Here is a 6,073-nt window from a genome sequence, read left to right on the forward strand (position 1 = left end):
GCATTGATCGGAAGCTACAGGATGGCAAGAGATTTTTTTCCCTACGTGTGTTCTCTATCATTCTGCATTTCTAGCAGGTACTCATAAAATCCATGTTTGTTTGTTGATCCCCTATGCTTTCAGTTTAGAGGGAAGAGAAATGGAAATAATTTAAAGAAAGAGACATTGGCCTTCAGAACAAAGGGTAAATCTAATGAAATCTGGATTATTTACATAGAACTTTACTTTCTGAAGTCTCTATGGCATTTGAAAAGCTTATCATGGCTCTCTCTCCCATGCTTTCTTCTAAGTCCCCTTTCTCTTTTATTACTTGGTATGTGCTCTGGGAATGCAAATTATTTCTTTAACACTAAACCAAAGCAAAACATAATTAGAAAGTGAGATCAAAGATGCATCCTCTAATACATCTCAAGGCCAAATAAAAATGATTTCTGAATGATCTGCTATTTTACTAAATCGTGTCACACAGATAATCAGAAGTTATGCTACCACATTTATTCTTGAATTAACCCCCACATTTAGAGAAGGACGGTGTCATTTGCCCAAAGAGTATTGACGTACTTTAACTCATTGCAAGTTGACTCTTTGACTTCATCTCCAGAAACTTCATCTGAAAGGTAAAGAGCAGAGACAGCACTTTTACAGGGTTAGACTGAATTGTATTTTTGTTTTTTTTCCAAAGCATAAAGTAGTAAAATGAATAACCATACGTAGGATCACGTACTGTCATAACACCTTCAAAATCCTTTTGTATTAGGCTAAGGAGGATAGACTCACCATTTTTTCAGGAAGAAACAAACCTGCTTTGCTTAGTTGTACGACAGGTCTGGCATTATTCTTTAAAGGTGTGTAAAATTTCATGAGGCACCCCAATTGTAATCATTTTATATTTGAAAGACACTAGAAAATAAAGTGAAAACATCCTTTTGACAACATTTTAATATATGCCAGATTAAAGGGAAAAACAAAATAAAGCAAACAAATATTTAGGCTAGACCATACCTTAGAAATCAACCAACACATTTTTCTTATTCTATTTATGAAGTATCTGCGCTTACTGCACCTAGAGCGGTGAAGTAACTTGCTCAAGATGACAGTCTCTTGCACTTGATATAAGTAAGACTCGAAATGAAAATGGCTAGCCAATCCTTATGAAGAAAGAATTCTCTGAAAGAAGTGGTTACAATGTGGAAGTTACGTTTAATGGAGATCGGAGTCTAGTTTGGAAAGATTTGTTCAATCAAGCATCGGCTGTGGTTGTGGTTGTTAGGCGTGGTTGAGTTGGTTCTAACCCACAGAGATCCTAGAGACTACAGAGGACACATTGCACAGTGCTGCACCAGATTCACAATGTAATGATGATTGAGTCCATTGTTGGAGCCCCTGTGTCGAGTCATCTAATCAGAGGCCATCCTCTTGTTCACTGCCCCTCACTTTCCTGAACATGATGGCCTTCTCCAGGACTGGTCTCTCCTGATAATGTTTCCAAAGCACATGAAGCAAAGTCTTGCCAGTCTCGCCTCCAAGGGGCATTCTGACTGTGCTTCTTCCAAGACAGAGTTGTGAATTCTTCTGGCAGTCGATGGTACTTCCAATATTCATCTCTAACACCATAATTAACGTCCAACTTTGCCAACTCAATGTCCAACTTTGCCATGCATAGGAGATGATGGGAAATACCATGGCTTGAATTCTGTGTATGTTAGTCTTCAAAGTAACATGCGTACTTCTCAACGCTTGAGAGAGCAGGTGTGCCGTGGATTGACCCATTGCACCACATCGTTTCTTTTATACTGCTGCTTCTAAGAGAATTGTTTGTAGATCCTAGTAAGGAAAAATCCTTGACAACTTCAAACTTTACTTCATTTATAATAATAAATAAGTGTAAAGCACAGACATCCTGAATGGACAAATTCAATATGTAGGATTATCTTGAAAAGGAAAAACGAATAGTTATTCTTTTAAATGTTCCCCAGGCCCAGAAAGGAATTTCTGTGGTACCTGTTTTGGAAATGAGTTAATGAAAATGGAAGAAGATTTTTTTTTAAATAGTCTTATGGAGTACATAGTAGTTTCTCACTTCTACAGTAACTCTCACCAAACATCTTGCTCCCTAAGAAGGAACTTGAAAGGAGTAACACCCCAACTTGCAACTAGTTTTGTGACAAGTTATGTGAAGATTTAGACTATACACCCACCTTCAAACTCAAGTCATTGATACTACAGTGAGTTATGGAGGCAAACTTCTACCACCATCAAATTTCATAATGAATTCTGTAGTGCCTTCTGTCGTGATTTGGGAATAATGATTTACATTGGGTATCATTTCATAATTGTTAGCTTGATTGAGTGTCACTAAGCTGAACATCTGCAGATAAATGAATGGTATATAAATGATAATTCCAATTTTTCAGGGTTTTAATAAAAAGTTTTGCAGGGTTGGAGAATAAAAGTTCTATTTTAGAAAATTTAATGGTCATCAGTTTTTCTAAAAATTATATAAATAAAAGGAAGTCATTCGTGTTCCATTTTGTCATAACTCCAAACAAAAGAATTCTATGTGAAGTACTTTCAAGGTACTGACTGAGTGTGTGTTTTAACTTGGGACTCTAGAAGTATGTGAATAGCTTCCTAAGACATATAATTCCATGATCTATATACCAAATCAAACACACTACCATTGAGTCATTTACAACTCAGCACTCTAAATGGATTCTCTTTGTGAATCTTTATGGGAGCATATTGCCTCAGCTTTCTCCTGAGGAGTGGTTGGTGGATTTGAACCACCAAGTGTGTGGTTAGCCATCCATTGCTTACCCCCATTGTATCACTAGTGTTTCTCCTAAAATGTACAGATATACATACATGGAAATATATAGGCCTATACTTATGCAAAATATTTCAATGAAATAAATATGCAAAAGGGGCTTACAGAAGGATCACCAGGAAGAGATGAGTCAGTCTGGGTGCAGTATAGCATCAATGAAACATACAACTTTCCTCCAATTCTTTAAGGCTTCGTCCCCACTGCACTCACTCACTATGATTACCTCAATTTTATTGTGTAAATTTGACTAGAACAGAGAATGTAAGAGCTTGCAACACAGGGAATTCAGGATAGATAAACCCTTTAGTACCAATAGTGACTATAGTGATACTAGGAGGTTAAGGGAAAGGTGGGGGGAAAGGTGAGAACCAATTACAATGATTTACATATAACCCCTTCCCAGGGGGCTGGACAAGAGAAAGTGGGTGAAGGGAGACAATAGTTGGTGTAAGATATGAAAAAGAAAAAAAATATATAATTTATCAATGGTTCATGAGGATGGGGAGGTGGGAAATAAGGAGCTGATATCAAGGGTTCAAATAAGAGCCCTTGAAAGAGAATGTTATGAAAATGATGATGGAACAATATGTACAAATATGCTTGGCATAATGGATTTATGTATGGATTTTGATAAGAGCTATACGAGCCTCCAATAAAATGATGTAAATAAAAAATTGTGAAAACGTGGAATTAAAATGTAATGGGAAATATACATGACCTTTTTTTAAGACCCCTCGATACTAGTGGATTTTCTACTTCAGTCTGTCAGTTTCTCAGGGTGGAAAGGGATTAATTCCACACAGTATCAATTAGATCAAAGTACCTTAAATGTACATGCTCAAGCGATAATTCAGATTACATAAATTCTTTGAAGCCTGTGTTACGCAGGGTTTCCTAGAGAAACAAACTGGGACACTAATGATTATACATAGATAGATAGATAGAGAGAGAGAGAGAGAGAGAGAGAGAGAGAGTTAATCTGGGTACTTTAGAAGAACAAATCCACAGAAATTATGTATAAGAGAGAGTTTTATATAAAGGTTAAGTGTGAATCAAGAAAATATCTCAACCCAGTGCTGCCCTAGCCCAAAATCCAACATTAACCCATAAGTCTAACACCAATCCACAAAGTTCTCCATCTCACAAAACAGACACAATGATGCTGACTTTAGGAGGAAAACTGAGTCAGTGAATGTGTAAGCATCTCAGCGCTGGCAGGGGTCTCCACACAGCTGCTCCAGTGCCCAGTGCTGCATCAGGGTACGTCCATGTGGCTTCTCCTCAGGGATCACTTGCAGGAAGTGAGCCTTGCCAGCTAAAGCAGGGAACTGACTAAGGCAGCTGCAACCTGGTACGACCATCCCAAAGCAAGAGACCTGAGAACTCGAAAGGCGAGGATCACTGAGCCATTTATCTCTCTACCCTTCAATTAATCCTACATGTGTTTATCAGCCAGATTGGCACAATAAACTAACTACCTCAGATAGGTTTATACAGTGAAAAGTAATATAACAGCAATTAATCCACACAACAGTACAGAGGGCTTAGTTCAACTCACTCTGTGGAGCCGTTAATATACTGGAAGTCCTTCAAGTCATGTGGGCTGCCAATTGAAGGTCAATGAAGCAAACCAGAGAAGTCCTCCCTCGGGCAATTCAGGCAGAGTCCTCGGGCAGCAAACAGCAGGGTGGGTCAGCAACAGTCAGTAGCTTGAGAGCTTAGCAAAACAAGCCCAGATGGGATATCAAATTCAAGCAACGCAAGGCAACAGGATCTACAGCTGAAGGCTGAAGGCACTGGCGGTGTCAGCAGAGATAACTGACATCTATAGCAGAACAAGGGGAAATGACTGGAAAGGGACAAATGCATGCTCAGGCACACCTCATGATCTTGCCCACTTGAGCAACAGGAGAAGGCGGGGTCCACAGCCGTTCCACTGCTGCCTGTGTGCCCACTGGTCAAGGCCAGCCAGTCCAGGCCCAGTGTTATGTTTACTGCCTCACTTGCCTCTATACTCTCCATGGTCCTTTGCTGCGAGAGCTTAGGTAACACATTTTAAAAACCATTAAAGGGGAAATAATGTTAATAGAATTGCTTTTCCCTTAAAAAAATCCAACAAAAACGGTGGTACCATCGATATATATGAGGTTGCACATTGCTCAAGGGGACATTAAGTGATATAAACTTACATTTCTTAACTTTCTGTCTTATTCAGTAAAATATAAGCTTTCTAAAATCAAGACTAATTTTTGTCCCATTCACCTAGCTCCTGTAAGAGTGCCTAACTTAGAATATCTTTCAAATAAATATCTTTCAAATTAATGAATGAATTCAATTAAATAGCATTAAAAGAAGGGGAGAGGAAATGTACAGTCATATTTCTGAGTATCCTATAGCATCACTGGATAATGATACCCAATATGACTGGCTCAGATATTTTTTATTTAATAAATCAATTTTTGGGGGCTCATACAACTCTTATCACAATCCATACATACATCAATTGAATAGAGCACCCTTATACATTTGTTACCCTCATCATTCTCAAAATTCGCCTTCCACTTGGGTTCCTGGAATCAGCTCATTTTCCTTTTTTTCCCTCCTCCTCCCTCCCCACTTTCCCCTCCCCCATGAACTCTTAATAGTGTATAAATTATTATTTTATCTTATCTTACACTGCCCAGCGTCTCCCCTCACCCACCTTCCCATTGCCCATTCCCCAGAGAGGAGGTTACACATAGATCCATGAGATCGGTTCTCCCTTTCTACACCCCCTTCCCTCCCGGTGTTAACACTCTCACCGCTGGTCCTGAGGGGTTCATCCATCCTAGATTCCCTGTGTTTCCAGATCCCTACTGTACTGTTGTGTATCCTATGGTCTAACCAGGTCCCCAAGGTAGAATTGGGATCATGATAATTGGGGGGGGGGGGGAAGAGTTCAAGAACTAAAGGAAGGTTTTGAGTTCCATTGTTGCTACACTGAACCCTGAGTGACTCATCTCCTCCCCACTACCAATTTGCAAGGGATGTCCAGCTGTCTACAGATGGGCATTGGGTCACCATCACACACTCCCCTCAGTCAGGGTGATGTAATTTTTCCCCCCTGCCTTTGTTGTTTGAAACCTGGTCCCCTCTGCCCTTCATGATCACACATGTTGGTGTGCTGGTTCCATGTGGGCTTTGTTGTGTCTGTGTTAGGTGGCGGCGTATTTACTTTCAAGCCTTTAAGTCCCCGGACTCTATATC

This window comes from Tenrec ecaudatus, chromosome 15 (genome assembly GCF_050624435.1).
Source record: "Tenrec ecaudatus isolate mTenEca1 chromosome 15, mTenEca1.hap1, whole genome shotgun sequence".
Taxonomy (NCBI): domain Eukaryota; kingdom Metazoa; phylum Chordata; class Mammalia; order Afrosoricida; family Tenrecidae; genus Tenrec; species Tenrec ecaudatus.